Source organism: Hypanus sabinus, chromosome 5 (genome assembly GCF_030144855.1).
Source record: "Hypanus sabinus isolate sHypSab1 chromosome 5, sHypSab1.hap1, whole genome shotgun sequence".
Classification (NCBI taxonomy): Eukaryota; Metazoa; Chordata; class Chondrichthyes; order Myliobatiformes; family Dasyatidae; genus Hypanus; species Hypanus sabinus.
The window spans coordinates 5,581,052-5,597,364 of record NC_082710.1 but is presented as its reverse complement, the minus strand read 5'-3'; the positions used below and the strand labels follow the sequence as shown (position 1 = coordinate 5,597,364).

At 42.5% G+C, this 16,313-nt stretch overlaps 1 long non-coding RNA gene across 1 annotated transcript in view; it reads left to right on the top strand.

Moving 5' to 3' along the window:
• The window catches only part of LOC132393900 (uncharacterized), a 39,333-nt gene that overhangs the window by 21,270 nt on the left and 1,750 nt on the right, over nucleotides 1-16,313 (top strand). Inside the window, exons 3-4 of the long non-coding RNA XR_009512096.1 lie at nucleotides 5,229-5,416; nucleotides 9,955-10,068. This is a non-coding gene — a long non-coding RNA (uncharacterized LOC132393900). The remainder of the gene's footprint in view (nucleotides 1-5,228; nucleotides 5,417-9,954; nucleotides 10,069-16,313) is intronic.

Here is a 16,313-nt window from a genome sequence, read left to right as displayed (position 1 = left end):
CATCTAGACCTTTAACAGTATGGGAGTCTCAATCAATATGAGGAAAATTAATATCCCCTACTATCACAACTTTATGTTTCCTGCAGTTGTCTGCTATCTCTCTGTAGATTTGCTCCTCCAATTCTTGCTGACTATTGGGTGGTCTGTAATACAACCCCATTCATGTGGTCATACTTTTCCTGTTTCTCAGCTCCACCCATTTGGCCTCAGTAGACAAGCCCTCTAATCTGTCCTGCCGAAGCACTGCTGTAATATTTTCCCTGACTAGCAATGCCACTCCCCCGCCCCCACCCTTCATCCCTCTATCTCTATCACACCTGAACTTGTAGCACACTTGCAAATCGACAGGTATGATGTTATACGCATCACTGAATCATGGCTGAAAGAAGATTATAGCTGGGAGCTTAATGTCCAAGGATACACATTGTATTGAAAGGACTGGCAGGAATGCAGAGGGAGCGGTGTTGCTTTGTTGTTAAAAAATGAAATTAAATCATTATAAAGAGGTGACATAAGGTTGGAAGTTGTTGAATTAATGTGGATAGAGCTAATGAACTGAAATGGACAAAAGACCCTTGTGGGAGTTGTACACAGACCCCCAAACAGTAGTAAGATTGTGACCTAGAAATTACAACAGGAGGTAGAAAATGTTTGGCAAAAGGGCAATATTACAATAGTCATGGGGATGTTAATACTCAGGTAAATTGGGAAAATCAGGTTGGTGCTGGATTCCAGGAGGGGGAATTTCTAGAATTTCTACAAGATGGCTTTTTAGAGTAACTCATGGTTGAGTCCACTGGAGAATCAGCTATTCTGGATTGGGTGTAGTGCAATGAACCAGAAATGATTAGAGAGCTTAAGGTAAAAGAATCCTGAGGGGCAAATGACCATATTATGATCACATTCTTCCTGAAATTTGGGAAGGAGAAGCTAAAGTCGGAGGTATCAGTATTACAGTGGAGTAAAGAGAATTACAGAGCAATGAGAGAGGAGTTGGCCAGAATTAACTGGCAAAGAACACTGACAGGGATGATGGCAGACCAGCAACTGCTTGAATTTATGGAATCAATTCAGAAGGCACAGGATATATACATCCCAAAGAGGAAGAAGCATTTGAAAGGAAAGATGACACAAGTGTGGCTAACAAGAGAAGTCAAAGCCAACATAAAAGTCAAAGAGAGGGCATATAACACCGCAAAAACTCGTGGGAAGTTAGAAGATTGGAAAACTTTTAAATATCAACAGAAAGCAGCTTAAAAAGTCATTAAGAAGGTAAAGATGGAACATGTAAGTAAACTCGTCAATAATATTAAAGAAGATCCCAAATTTTTTTCAGATACGTAAATTATAAAAGTAGTGGGAATGGATATCAGACCACTGGAAAACAATGCTGGAGAGGTAGTAATGGGAAACAACAAAATGGCAGATGAACTGAATAAGTATTTTGAGTCAGTCTTTGCTGTGGAAGCTCCAGGTGTCAGGGGGCATGAGGTGTGTGAGGTTACCATAACTAGAGGGAAGTTTCTTGAGAAACGGAAAGGTCTGAAGATAGATAAATCACCTAGACCAGATGGTGTACACCTTTGAGTTCTGAAAGAGGTGGCTGAAGAGATCATGGAAGCATTATTAATGATCTTTCAAGAATCACTAGATTCTGGAATGGTTCTGGAAGACTGCAAAATTACAAATGTCACTCCACTCTTCAAAAAGGAAGCAGAAGAAAGGAAACTATAGACCAGTTAGTCTGACTTCAGTGGTTGGGAAGATGTTTGAATCAATTATTAAGGACGTCTTAGGGTAGTTGGAGGCACATGACAAAATAGGCTGTAGACATCATATTTTCCCAAGGGAAAATCTTGCCTGACAAATCTGTTGGAATTACTTGAAGAAGAAACAAGCAGGATAGACAAAGGTGAATCGGCTGATGTTGTGTACTTGGATTTTCGGAAGGCCTTTGACAAGATGCCACGATGAGGCTGCTGAACAAGCTACAAGTCTATGGTATTACAAGAAAGATTCTAGCATGGATAAAGCAGGGGCTGATTGACAGGAGTGGGAATAAAGGGAGCCTTTTCTGACTGGCTGTCAGTCAGTAGTGATGTTCCACAGGGGTCTTGTTGGGACCGATTCTTTTTACGTTATATGTCAATGATTTGGATGATGGAATTGATGGCTTTGTTGCAAAGCTTGAAGACAATATGAAGATAGGTGGAGGGGCAGGTAGTTTTGAGGAAGTAGAGAGGCTAAAGAAGGATGTAGACAGATTAGTAGATTGGGCAAAGAAATGGCAAATGGAATTGTATGGTTATGCACTTTGGTAGAAAAAAATTAAAGGGTTGACTTTTCTAAATGGAGAGAAAATACAATAAAAAAACTGAGGTGCCAAGGGACTTGGGAGACCTGTGCAGGATTCTCTAAAGGTTAATTTGCAGGTTGAGTCTGTAGTGAGGAAGGTAAAGCAATATTAGGATTCATTTCAAGAGGACTAGATTATAAAAGCAAGAATATAATGTTGAAACTTTATAAAGCACTGGTGAGGCTTCTCTTGCAGTATTGTGAGCAGTTTTGGACCACTTATCTTAGAAAGGATGTGCTGAAACTGGGAAGGATTCAAAGGAGATTGACAAAGATGTTTCCACGATTGAATGGCTTGTCATATGAAGAGTGTCTGATGGCTCTGGACCTGTATTCACTAGAATTCAGGAGAATGAGAGGTGACCTCATTGAAACCAACCGAATGGTGAAAGGCATTGATGGGGTGGATGTGGAGAGGATGTTTCCTATGGTGGGCGACTCTAAGACCAGAGGACACAGCCTCCAGAGGTGTGTTCTTTTAGAATGGAGATGAGGTGGACTTTCATTAGTCAGAGCGTGGTGAATCTGTGGACTTCTTGCCACAGGCAGCTGTGGAGGCCAAGTCTTCATGTATATTTAAGGCAGAGGTTGATAGGTTCTTAATTGGTCAGGACTTGAAGGGATATGGGGAGAAGGCTTTGTACTTATGGTCATTGAGGGATCAGAAGTGGAAGGGGACAGTAGTTTCAAATTCCTGGGTGTCAACACCACTGAGGATCTATCCTGGACTGATATTTTGATGCAGTTATGAAGAAGGCATGACAGGGGCTATATTTCTTTAGTAGCTTGAGGAGATTTGGTACGTCTGCAAAGACACTCGCAAATTTCTACAGATGTACCACAGAGAGCATTTGAACTGGTTACGTCACCATCCAGTATGAAGGGGCCACTGCATAGGATCAAAAGAAGCTGTAGAAAGTTGTAAACTCAGCCAGCTCCATTGTGGCACTAGACTGCCCAGCATTGAGGGCAGACGATGCCTCAAAAAATCTGCAGCCATCATTAAGGACCCCCATTACACAGGACACACTCTCTTCTCACTGCTACCCTCAAGCAGGAGGTACAAGAGTCTGACAACACATACACTCAAATTTTCAGCAATAGCTTCTTCCCTTCTGCTATCAGATTTCTGAATGGACAATCCCATGAACACTACTTCAGTTCTTTTTTCCCTCACTTTTTACACTATGTATTTAATTGCAGTTTTTAATATACAGTATTTCTTATGGTAATTGATGTACTGCCACCAAACAACAAATTTCCTGACATATGCCAATGATATTAAATCTGATTCTGTTTCTAAAGGTGAAGTACTTTGGGGGAAAAATCACATTGTACAACAAAGGAGGATTGTTTCATAAACACATCATTGCATTAATATGCAAAACTTTCTCAAAATTGCAGGTGACAAATTAACACAAGAGTCTTTTCTTCGATATGATCAACCTCAATGATTTCTTTTTCGTTGCTTGCTTAATCAAGTTGCAAAGCCAATCTAAAAGATGCAATCAATAAAAATCTCCTGTGAAGATCTGGTGAAGCTCACTAACTCTCCTTGAGGTGATAGTGAAATATTCTTTACGAATAGAAGAGTGGAGTTCAGATTGATCTCACACTTTCCTTTGAATACTTTCTGTCTCACAAAGTGCATTTGGCAACACCACATGATGTAACCAGTCACATGGATTTATGACCTACAATATTTTAGCATGACAGATTATACCAGTGCCAAGAATTGGCTACATACTCTCTGTGTAGAAGAAATGCCCTATTTCAGGGTGTATAAAGTGATTTTAAGGTACAGGGGCCGAATTAGGTTATTTGGCCCATCAGCTCTGCTTCACCATTCCATCATGGCTGATTTATTATCCCTCTCAACACTATTCTTACTAATTAAGAACCCAATCATTTATAAGTAACAGAAAATTCTTTTCTGTTTTACTGAATAGTCTCGACTCAGTGTCGACTGCTTATTCCCCTCTATAGATGCTCCTGACATGATGAGTTCCTCCAGCATTTTGTTTGTATTGCTCAAGATTTCCAAAATCTGCAGAATTGCTTGTTTTTAGGAAATACTCATATGAAAGCACTAGAGCAAGAATAATGGAGCACTTTAGCATAGAAACAGGCACTTTGGCCCATCTAGTCCATGCCGAACTGTCATTCTACCTAGTCTCATCACTCTGCACCTGCTTCATGGCCCTCCCATCAAATGTTGAAATTGAAGTTCTCCTATGTTCCTCTTAAATATTTTGCCTTTCACCCTTAATGTATGACCTTTAGATCTCATCTCACTTAGCCTCAGTGAACCTAAGTGAGACGAGACAAGCGGTCATAGTTTAAGAAGCCTGAACTTAAAAAGTTTGCTTGTGTTTATCCAAACGATTTACAGTATGCATTTTATTGTTTAAAAAGAAACTGGTGTACTGTATGGAAATGTGTTTATCCTTCATTGATCATGTCAATTGTTTTTTATCTTTGTTTCTGGTAAGATATGATAATAGTCTGGATTTTGAGGTCGGACGTGAAACAGTAGGATATTCCATAGTCCTGAAGGAAGTTGCCGTGAATAGTCTCCCCTCTCTCCTTCTCTTTTTTCCCACTCCTGACTCTGGCTCCCCTCCTACCTCCTTCTGTTCTCCTGCTTATTGCCTCCTTCTGATGCTCCTCCTCCTTCTCTTTCTCCCATGCTCCGCTCTCCTCTCCTATCAGATTCCTTCCTCTCCGGCCCTTTACCTGTTCCACCCACCAGGCTTCAGCGATCCTCCTTCCTCTCACCCCACACTTCTTTCTATTCTGGTGTCTTCCCCTTCCTTTCCAGTCCTGAGGAAGGGTCTAAGCCTGAAGTGTTGACTGTTTATTCCTCTTTACAGATGCTACCTGGTCTGCTGAGTTCCTCCAGCATTTTGAGTGTGTTACCGTGAACAGTTTACAGTTACTGTGGGTACCCATCTGTTGTGTTGCCAGCTGTGACAAAAGTCAGCCATCTGGGATCCAGTGATAATGACCTCATCCAGTTGGCCAAGATGCTGAGTCATTCTCATCAGCAGGAAAATAAGAAGTAAGAAAGTTTACAGGTATTTTATTTTATTTTATTTATTTAGAGAAGCCGCATGGAACAGACCCTTCAGGCCCTTTGTGTTGTGCTGCTCAGCAACCCACCAATTTAATCCTGGCTGAAGCACACGACAATTTACAATGACCAATTAACCTAGTCACTGGTACACCTTTGGACCATGAGAGGAAACCAGAACACCCTGAGAAAACCCACACATACCACGGGGACTATGTACAGACTTACAGAGCATGCCAGGTTTGAACTCGCATTAACCACTTTGTTACCATGGCAAAAGTTCAGCAAGAGTCAAGATATTATGAACGAATTAAAAGAAAAACAAATATATTATTTAAAAACCATTATGTTTAGAAATACATATTTATATCAAGACAATGTACTGAGCCAACTCACATTTTTTTAATCCAAGGAAGTTTTCTTAGAACAATTTATGATGTACTGTACTACACAATATTCCTTGTATGTGATGCAACAGATTGAGAGTGTTTAACAGCAGGGACTTTTTGTACATTCAAAAAACAAAATACTGAGATCTCTCAAGATTATTTTTCAGATTGCAAGCAGTGTGCCCTGTAGAGAAACAGAGAATTATTGACAGAATCTGTGGGAACTATTGTTCTAGTCTAGACATTTAAGTAAGTTTTATTATGCTCGAATGGCATTCAGTGCTGAAATTTTCATTGTCATTATAACTGTAAAAGTTAGGCCAATAACAATAGTTCACAGTAAACACCCAGCATTTATTTAAAAAAAACACTTTATTCTTATTTTGCAAACATGCCAATAATTTCACAAGTAATGAATTTGTTTTTGAAATGTCATAAGAGCTGAGGGGTAATGTTGCAGCTCTATAGGACCCTGGTCAGACCCCACTTGGAGTACTGTGCTCAGTTCTGGTCACCTCACTATAGGAAGGACGTGGAAGCCATAGAAAGGGTGCAGAGGAGATTTACAAGGATGTTGCCTGGATTGGGGAGCATGCCTTATGAGAATAGGTGGAGTGAACTCGGCCTTTTCTCCTTGGAGCAATAGAGGATAAGAGGTGACCTGATAGAGGTGGATAGTCAGAGGCTTTTTTCCAGGGCTAAAATGGCTAGCATGAGGGGGCATAGTTTTAAGGTGCTTGGAAGCAGGTACAGAGGAGATGTCAGGGGTAAATTTTTTATGCAGAGAGTATTGAGTGCGTGGAATGGGCTGTCGGCGGCAGTGGTGGAGGCGGATACAATCGGGTCTTTTAAGAGACTCCTGGATAGGTACATGGAGCTTAGAAAATTAGAGGGCTGGGGATAAGCCTAGGTCGGGGGTCGGCAACCTGCGGCTCCCGAGCCATTTGTGGCTCTTTCACCTCTGTGCTGCGGCTCCCTGTGGCTTTGGGAAATAATTGGTCAGTATTTAATTAAAATGTATTTTATGTTAGTTTGTTAGCTTTTGAAATGTAATTCTAAATTTGAAGATTATGGTGATCTTGTACAATCTAAGTGTGGCGACATCCGAAACGGCTCACAATTAGCCAGCATTCCGGCTAAGGGAGATAGCCTACGGGGGTTTGTGAGTACGCGTCTTTTGCAGCATCTGCGTCCATGGGGGCTGGGTTGAGAGAGGCTTAAAAGCAAGGCTGTTTAGTTCGAATAAAGCTATCTTTGACTGCAGTTTACTGACACCGCTACAACGTGTTTTTATCGCTGGCTGTCCAGACGGAAGGTGCTGAAACGCTTTGTCGCGTGTCTGGAAGAAGTGAAAACTTTCCTGGGCAGCAAAGGGCTCACCTTTCCTGAGCTGGAACAGCCAGAGTGGCTGGAAAAGCTACACTTCATGGTAGACATGACAGCGCACCTGAACACGCTGAACACAGCTCTTCAGGGGTAAGGACGTACAGCCCTGCACATGTTGGAGGATGTTTTGGCATTCGAGCGCAAGTTGACAGTGCTTGCCAGAGATTTACAGAAAGGCACTTTGTCTCACTTCCCCAATTTGAGAGAGTTCAAACAAGGTCACGACATGATAATTTCGGAGTATTTACATTCTGCAATCATCGCAATGCAAACATCATTTGGGAAACGCTTCTGTGAGTTCAGAGAGGAAAAAAACACATTATCCTTCCCGGTCACTCCCTTAAGCATCGATCCTTCCCTACTGAATACGACTGCATTGGCAGGTGTGAGTCAACCTGATCTTGAGATGGAACTGGCCGACATAGCCGACAAAGACATATGGGTGTCCAAGTTTAGACGCTTGACAGCAGACCTTGAAGATGTTGCCCGTTCTTGCTCAGAAACACAAATGGAGTGATATTGAAAACCTTCCAAAACCGGACAAACTTGTGTTCGAAACATTTATGTAAACATTAAAAAGTATGCGCTTTGAGTCCTGTCGATCTTTGGATCCACATATGTAAGTGAGCAGGTGTTCTCCAACATGAACTTTATTAAAAACAAACATGGCGCATGCCTCACAGATGACAGCTTGCGATCCTGTGTAAAGATGAAGGTGACGTCATACAGCCCTGATGTGCAGACGCTGTGCGCTGAGGTCCAGGAGCAGAAATCCCATTAACCAAGTATGATAAATATTTTAATTGCCTATTATTTTATGTGTATTCATATTTTTTCATTGTTCAGTGAAATAGTCCTTTTATTTTTCAGGCTGACAGCTGGCTGATGTTATTTTTGGTTTGCTGCTGGCGGAAAATTTAAGTTCGGCGTTTTTCATAAATACAAGAAGGACTCAAATAGACATTGAGTATTTTACTTTAAAGTAACTTTCAACCCAACGTCTTTTTTTCGGAGTTCAAAATGTTTTTGTTGCATGCAGAAATGTAATTTCGTTTTCTCTGCAGGAGTTCATCAATTTCATAAATGCAACACATTATAGTTTGTTTATACATAGCATAAAGGCAAAAAAAACGTTGTATGCAGTGTTATTTCATTTTAAATGTCAAACGGGTTTTGCGGCTCCCAGTGTTTTCTTTTCTGTGGGAAACGGGTCCAAGTGGCTCTTTCAGTGGTAAAGGTTGCTGACCCCTGGCCTAGGTAGTTCTAAGGTAAGGACATGTTCGGTATACCTTTGTGAGCCAAAGGGCCTGTATTTTGCTGTTGGTTTTCTATGTTTCTATGTTTCTGTCTCTTGTTTTGCAGATTTGCATAGAACATGAGCTTCTTAAAGAATGCTTCCTTGGAAAAATAAGGCCAAAATATCCCCAAAAAACTGAAAGTCACAAACAAATGATATTTTTACAACATTCCATTATTCTACAGCATAATCCATTGCGATTTTATATTCTTTTGAGTGATTGGAAATTGTCCTTTCTAAATATATTGAGGGATCAGCAGTGGAAAGGGTGATCAGTTTCAAATTCCTGGTTGTCAACATCTCTGAAGATCTACCCAGGGCCCAACATAAAGAAGGCATAACAGAGGCTATATTTCATTAGGAGTCTGTATGACTTGGTATGTCAACACTGTGAATGTGTGGGTTTCCTCCAGGTGCTCCAGTTTCCTCCCACAGTCCAAAGACGTACAAAAGGGTATGTTATTGGTCATTGTAAATTGCCTTGTGATTTAGTTAGGGCTAAATTGGGGGTTGCTGTGTGGCACAGTTTGAAGTGCTAAAAGAGCCTGCACTGTGCTGTATCTCATAAAATAAATAAATTCATGGACACTGGTGAACAAAAGTTGGTGCCTCAACACAGCATCCAACATTAAGGACCCAATCAACCTGGACATGTCCTCTTCCCATTGCTACCATAAAGAGGAGCTACAGAGCCTGAAGACACACACTCAGTGTTTCAGGAACAGCTTCTTCCTCAACGTCATCAGATTTCTGAATGGCCAATGAACCCATGAACACTACCACAGTAATTTTTTCCTCTCTCTTTGCTCTACTTTTTAAATTTAAATTTTTATATACTGATGAAATTTATAGCGTTTTTATTATAATAAATTACATTATACTGCTGTCACAAAACAATGGATTTCACGACAAATGCTAGTGGTATTAAACTGGATTTTGATTCTGATATATTTATGAATTGGCGAAGAATGAGTATCTCCCTGATCCCATGTATTACATGGTTTGACATTGTAACAAATTAAATCAATAAGATCACTTACAGTGATATTCAGGAACAGTGAAGTGTGCAAGTAGAGAGGACTGTTCTGTGCTGTATCTCTAAATCAGATAAAATAAAATAAATTATGGCCTGGAATACAGCCAATGATCAACAATGCTCCATTTATAGATTTTATTTTCTTCAATGTTTACTGCTGTGGATTTTATGGAGCCATATATTTTTCTCCAATTGTTCACATTAAAGTGTCAGTTTTTCTTTACGTATAACTAATGACCAAGTTAAATCTAGTTCAGGAACAGTTATTACCCTTCAACCATCAGGCTCCTAAACCAGTGTGGATAACTTCACCCAACTCAACACCAAAATGATCACTGAACAAAATCTATGGACTCAGTTTTAAAAACTCTACTGTGCATCTCATCTTCTCAGTATTATTTATTTTGTATTTGGACAGTTTATCTTCTTTTGCGCACTGTACCCGCTTCCTGATGGCAGTAGCGAGAAGAAAGGTGGCCTGGTGGTGGAGGTCCTTGATGATGGATGCTGCTGTCCCGTGACAGCACTCTGTGTAAGTGTGCTTAATGTGGGGAGGGCTTTACCCATGATCGACTGGGCTGTGTCCATTACTTCTGTAAGGTTTTCAAGGATTTTGTTGGTACATTTGCTCCAAAGCTTTCTCTAAGCCGCTCTTGTCCTTACCCATCACTCCTTCCTTTGTAGCCCTGTACATATTTCACATATATTTATCTAATTTCCTCTTGACCAATCAGCAGAACCTGCTTCTAAGGTTGGTACATTCCAAATTCAAACCATCAGCTGCATGGACGAATTTATCAGAATGTCACTCTTACTTTTCTTCTTTATTTTATGCCTGCGGCCTCCGGGTGTTGATCGACCTCAGCCAAAGGGAGAACCTGTGAATTTCACAACGGCTACAATTCCTTAATGTACAGAACTCCTCAGTGTTCTCAGTAGAACATGGTTCATTTAAATGCTGAAATTCATGTGTAGGTGTTAACAATTACTGAAGTGGATTCAGGTTAATCGGGCCATTGTTTAATCAGGGCAACTACTTATTCGGGACAAATCTGAAAAATCAAAAACTGATGAAGAAAATAGCTAGGATACTATGCTGCTTAATTAGGATAGGAGACTATCCGGCCCACAATGTTGTAAACCAGCTACAAAGCACTTCAACTAAAAGCAAACAGCCAGTAGAGCAGGAAAGGTTTAAAAAGGCAAGAAATCTTCAGCGGTTTTTGATTCGGAGCAAGAAGGCTGCGGGTAAATGGTTAAGGATTTCTGGAGTGAAAGCAGTTTTGCTACTTGGGGTAAAGGAGAGGCAAGGCCATGCAGATGCGTGATGTCAGCCAGTAGAGCGGGAAAAATTTTAAAAGAAGGCCGCCATATCCAGTGGGCAGCATCGGAGTGGTAGGGCTTTGGCTCAACAGGCTTAGGTGGTAACGGGACGAGGTGGGGTAGGTTTAACTGTGCTAATTGCGGAAAGGAAGTAGTATGTCTGTGAGGCCAGTTTTCTGTGCTCGGTGTCAGATGTGAGAAATCCTGGAGTCTCCCAGACTCCCGGACGGCCACATCTGCACCAGGTGTGTCGAGCTGCAGCTCTTAAGGGTCCGAGTTAGAGAACAGGAGATGCAGCTCGATGACCTTCATCTTGTCAGGGAGAGCGAGGAGGTGTTAGAGAGGAGTTATAGGCAGCTGGTCACACCAGGGCCACCAGAGACAGACAAGTGGGTCACAGTCAGAAGTGGGTCACAGTCAGGAGGGTGAAGGGGAAGAGTCAGGTACTAGAGAGTACCTCTGTGGCTGTACCTCTTGACAATAAGTACTCCTGTTTGATTACTGTTGGGTGGGGGGGGGGGACAGCCTACCTGGGGGAAGCAACAATGGTCGTGCCTCCGGCACAGAGTCTGGCCCTGTGGTTCAGAGAGGTAGGGGAAGGAAGAGGAAGGCAGTAGTGATAAGGGACTCCAGACAGGCGATTCTGTGGACGCAGGAAAGAAACTCAGATGGTAGTTTGCCTCCCAGATGTAAAAGATTGCGTCCAAGATATCCTGCAGTGGGAGGGAGAACAGCCAGAGGTCGTGGTACATATTGGTACCAATGACATAGGTAGGAAAAGGGAAGAGGTCCTGAAAAAAGACTACAGGGAGTTAGGAAGGAAGTTGAGAAGCAGGACCACAAAGGTAGTAATCTCGGGATTACTGCCTGTGCCACGCGACAGTGAGTATAGGAATAGAATGAGGTGGAGGTTAAATGCATGGCTGAGGGATTAGAGCGGGGACAGGGATTCAGATTTCTGGATCATTGGGACCTCTTTTAGGGCAGGTGTGACCTTTGCAAAATGTACAGGTTGCACTTGAATCCCAGGGGGACCAATATCCTGGCAGGGAGGTTTGCTAAGGCTACTGGGGAGAGTTTAAACTAGAATTGTTGGGGAGTGGGAACTGAACTGAAGAGACTGGGGAAGAGGAGTTTGGCTCACAAATAGAGAAAGCTTGTAGACAGTGCGAGAGGGAGGATAGGCAGGTGATAAAGAAGGGACGCACTCAGACTGAAGGTTTGAGATGTGTCTATTTTAACGCAAGGAGTTTTGTGAACAAGGTGGATGAGCTTAGAGCGTGGATCAGTACTTGGAGATATGATGTTGTGGCCATTACAGAGACTTGGATGGCTCAGGGACAGGAATGGTTACTAAGGGTGCCAGGCTTTAGACATTTTAGAGAGGACAGGGGGGGAGGTAAAAGAGGTGGCGGCGTGGCACTGTTGATCAGAAATAGTGTCAAAGCTGCAGAAAAGATGGACGCCATGGAGGGATTGTCTACGGAGTCTCTGTGGGTGGAGGTTAGGAACAGGCAGGGTCAATAACTTTACTGGGTGTCTTTTATAGGCTGTCCAATCGTAACAGGGCTATCAAGGACCAGATAGGGAAACAGATCCTGGAAAGGTGTAATGATAACAGAGTTGTCATGATGAGAATTTTAATTTCTCAAATATCCACTGGCATCTCCCTAGAGCGAGGGGTTTAGATGGGGTGGAGTTTGATAGGTGTGTTCAGGAAGGTTTCTTGACACAATATGTAGATAAGCCTACAAGAGGAGAGGCTGTACTTGATTTGGTATTGGGAAATAAACCAGGTCAGTTGTCAGATCTCTCAGTGGGAGAGCATTTTGGAGATTGTGATCATAATTCTATCTCCTTTACAATAGCATTGGAGAGGGATAGGAACAGACAAGTTAGAAAAGAGTTTAATTGGAGTAAGGGGAATTATGAGGCAATCAGGCAGGAAATTGGAAGCTTAAATTGGAAAGAGATGTTCTCAGGGAAAAGTACAGAAGAAATGTGGCAAATGTTCAGGGGATATTTGTGTGGAGTTCTGTATAGGTACGTTCCAATGAAACAGGGAAGTTATGGTAGGGTACATTAACCGTGGTGTACAAAGGCTGTAATAAATCTAGTCAAGAAGAAAAGAAAAGCTTACAAAAGGTTCAGAGAGTTAGGTAATGATAGAACTCTAGAAGATTATAAGGCTAACAGGAAGGAGCTTAAGAAGGAAATGAGGAGAGCCAGAAAGGACCATAAGAAAGCCTTAATGGGCAAGATTAAAGAAAACCCCAAGGCATTCTACAAATATGTGAAGAGCAAGAGGGTAAGACATGAAAGAATGGGACCTATCAAGTGTGACAGTGGTAAAGTGTGTATGGAACCAGAGGAAATAGCAGAGGTACTTAATGAAAACTTTACTTCAGTATTCACTATGGAAAAGGATCTTGGTGATTGTAGTGATGACTTTCAGCAGACTGTAAAGCTTGAGCATGTAGATATTAAGAAAGAGGATGTGCTGGAGCTTTTGGAAAGCATCAAGTTGGGTAAGTCACTGGGACCAGATGAGATGTGGCTACAGTGGGAGGCGAGGGAGGAGATTGCTGAGCCTCTGGTGATGATCTTTGCATCATCAATGGGGATGGGAGAGGTTCTGGAGGATTGGAGGGTTGCAGAAGTTGTTCCTTTATTCAAGAAAGGTGATGGAATAAATGCATCAAAATGCATTATAATACATTTCCCAACATTGTATTCCATCTGCCACTTTTTAAATTGTTCTTCCAATTTGTCTAAGTCCTTCTCAAATCACATTGTTTCCTCAGCACTACCTGTTCCTGAAACTACCTTCGAATCATCCACAAACTTTGTCACAAAGCTCTCAATTCCATTATCTAAACCATTGTCAAACAAAGTGAAAAGTACAGGTCCCAATACTGACCCCTGGGAAGCACCACTAATCACTGGCAGCCAACCAGAAAAGACCCCCTTTCTTCCCACTTGCTGCCTCCTGCCTGTCAGCCATTCCTCTATCCATGCTGATATGTTTCCTGTAATACCATAGTATTTTACCATGTTAAGCAACCTCATGTTTGGCACCTTATTAAAAAAAAAACAATTGGCAGACGACACAATAGCCACAGCTCTACACACCTTTCTTACACGCCTGGAGAAAAGGGATACTTACGTGAGAATGCTGTTCTTTAATTACAGTTCAGCATTCAACACCATAATTCCCTCCAGCTCAGAGACCTTGGTCTTCACCATGCCTTGTGCAGCTGGATCCAATCCTGGACTTCCTGTCAGATCGTCAGTAGGTGGTAAGAGTGAGATCCCTCACCTTTGCCCCCCTGACCCTCAGCACAGGAGCCCGCTGGGGCTGTGTCCCAAGCCCCCTCCTTTACTCTCAGACTCATGACTGTGTCGCCATCCACAGCTCCAATCTGCTAATTAATTTTCAGATGATTCTACACTGATTGGCCTTATCCTAAGTAATAATGAGGCAGCCTACAGAGAAGAAGTCATCACCTAACACAGTGGTGTCAAGAAAACAACCTCTCCCTCAATGGTGTAAAATCAAAGGAGCTATTTGCGGACTAGAGGAGGAATGGAGGCAGGATAGCCCCTATTGACATCAATGGATCTGGGGCTGAGAGGGTGAACAGTTTTAAGTTCCTCAGCATCCACATCACTGAGGATCTCGTGTGATCTGTACATACAGGCTGTGTGGTGAAAAAAGCACAACAGCACCTCTTTCACCTCAGATGGTTGAAGAGGTTTGGCATGGGCCCCCAAATCCTAAGTAGTTTCTACAGGGGCACAATTGAGAGCATCCTGACTGGCTGCATCACTGCCTGGTATGGGAACTGTACTTCCCTCAATCGCAGGACTCTGCAGAGAGTGGTGCGGACAGCCCAGCGCATCTGTAGATGTGAACTTCCCATGATTCAGGATATCAACAGCGACAGGTGCATAAAAAGGGCCTGAAGGATCATTGGGGACCTGAATCACCCCAACCACAAGCTGTTCCAGTTGTTACCATTCAGGAAACAGTAAGGCAGCATTAAAGCCAGAACCAACAGGTTCCGGGACAGCTTCTTTCACCAGGCCATCAGACTGATTAATTCATGCTGACACAATTGTATTTCTAAGCTATATTGACTGTTCTGTTGTATAGCTTACTGTAAATACGATTTCAAAGGTTCAAAGGTCTAATTTAATGTCCAAGACATGTATAAAATATACATCCTGAAATGCTTTTTCTTCGCAACCATCCACGAAAACAGAGGAGTGTCCCAAAGAATGAATGACAGTCAAATGTTAGAACCCCGAAGTCTCTCCCAGCTCTTCCCCATGTGGCAGCGAGCAACGATCCCCCTCCCCCCACCAGCAAAAAAAAGCATCGGCACCCGCCACTGAGCACTCAAGCTTGAGCAAAGCAACAGTAAAGACACAGACTTACAGTACCCCAAAGACTTCAACATACCACAGGCTCTTACTCTCCCATTATCCCAGCGAGCAGGGAGATGTAACAAACAACTCACTGGTTTATGATGTTAGAAGTCCATTATGTTGCTTTTTTTCAGGTTCTGTCTCCAAAGATCTTGGGTCTCTGGGCACACAGCAGTAGATGTTGCGATTTTCCCCATGACACACAGGTCTCCTGCTGTGACACCGGCCCTCAATCCACCCGTCTCCAGAGCCCCGAGATCTTGGGCTTCCAAATCCGAGCCGGACTCTTAGGCCAAGTCCTTGGTGTGCCGAACAACGGCCAGTTATGAAACCCCCAAGATGGTTCCCATTCCCAAAAGTCAGCATGTAACTCCAGGTCAGGGTCTTCAAAAGAACCATGAAAGAGAAAAACAGAGATATTAAAGATGGAAATAGAGCTGTTTCTGAACATGTAAGCTAAGGAGTCACCATTTAGAACCATTGTTACTCCGCTCTGCTCTATTTATTACAAATATAAAGATTTTTACTCCTCCTGTATGTGAAGGATGTAAGAAATAAAGTCAATTCAATTCCTCACCTCAGAACACCTTACTGATCCATCCAGAACCTTAGACCTCCTGACTGTGGGTTCTGGATTTCCTCACTTGTAGACCCCACTCAGATATTGGCAAAAATATCAGCACAGGAGCACCTGGTGGATGCATACTTCGCTCCCTGCTACACCTGTGACTCTGTTGCTAGGTACAGCTTCAACACCATCTACAAGTTTGCTGATGACACCACTGTAGAGGGCCGTATCAAAGGTGGTGATGAATTAGTATACAGAAAGGAGGCTGAAAATTTCAGCTGATGGTGTAATAACAACAACCTCTCTCTCAATGTCAGTAAGACCAAAGAGCTGATTGTAAACCTCAGGAGAGGGAAACCAAAGGTCCATGAGCCACTACTCATTGGAGAATGAGAGGTGGAGAGGGTCAGTAAATTTAAATTCCTGGGTGTTACTATGTCAGACGAACTTTACTG